Consider the following 1,276-nt stretch of genomic DNA (forward strand, 5'->3'; position numbering starts at 1 on the left):
GGTGCACATTAACACTAAACAATCATTCATTTTAAATAGACTTGATGCCAGTAAATATTAGGAGTTTTGATGTGATAATCGGCATGGATTGGTTAAGCCCCCATCATGCTGATAAAATGTGTTGCGAGAAGGTCGTTCGCCTTCATCTCCCCGATCACAAAACCCTAATAATCTATGGTGATAAAGTTGGTGCCAACCTTCGCCTTATCTCGTGTATCAAGGCACAAAAGTGTCTACACAAGTAGAACTACGCATTCCTTGCTCATGTGGTGGATAAGACCAAAGAGGAAGTGAACATTCAAGAGATTCCAGTGGCATGTGATTTCCCGGATGTATTTCCAGAATACCTTCCTGGAATACCCCTAGAAAGACAAGTCGAATTCCGAATCGACCTCGTGCCTGGAGCCACTCCGATCGCCAAATCACCCTATAGGTTGGCTCCCGCTGAAATGCAAGAATTATCAAGCCAACTGAGTGAACTCCTGGATAAAGGATTCATAAGACCAAGTTTCTCACCCTGGGGAGCTCCGATCTTGTTCGTTAAGAAGACGGATCCTTCAGAATGTGCATCAATTTTAGGGAATTGAATAAGCTCACTATCAAAAACCGATACCCACTTCCTCGGATTGACGACCTATTTGACCAGCCTTAAGGAGCTAGTTACTTCTCCAAAATAGATTTAAGGTCCGGTTATCATCAGCTCCGAGTCCGAGAAGAGGACATTCCAAAAACTGTTTTTCGAAATCGATATGGCCATTTCAAATTCGTTGTGATACCCTTTGGTTTGACGAATGCCCCCACGGTATTCATGGCCCCTACGAACCGAGTTTTCCCAACCATTCCTAGCCAGCCTTTTCATTATTTTCATCAGTAACATACTCGTCTGCTCACGAAGCAAGAAACAAAACATTGTCAACACCTACGACCAGACTTGAAAACATCAAAGCCGGAGAATATCGCGGAGGAAGCACTGCGTGGATGGGATAAAACTCTCGAAGTCAAAAGACGAAGCTTATTGTTATAAGAGTTGAATTGGGCGCTATCTGGGTGATCGTCGATAGGTTAACCCAATCTGCCCATTTCCTGTCAATAAAGAAATCAAACAAGACGGAAAGGTTAACATGGATTTATATCAAAGAGATCGTGAGACTCCCTAAAGTACCAATATCTATTATCTCGGGTCGGGATAACGGATTTACTTCAGAATTTTGATAGTCACTTCAGAAGGCTATGGGAACACAGCTACACATGAGCATTGCTTACCACCCTTAAACTG

The sequence above is a fragment of the Lactuca virosa genome, chromosome 8 (assembly GCF_052849685.1).
Source record: "Lactuca virosa cultivar CGN04683 chromosome 8, Lactuca_virosa_CGN04683_v6, whole genome shotgun sequence".
Classification (NCBI taxonomy): domain Eukaryota; kingdom Viridiplantae; phylum Streptophyta; class Magnoliopsida; order Asterales; family Asteraceae; genus Lactuca; species Lactuca virosa.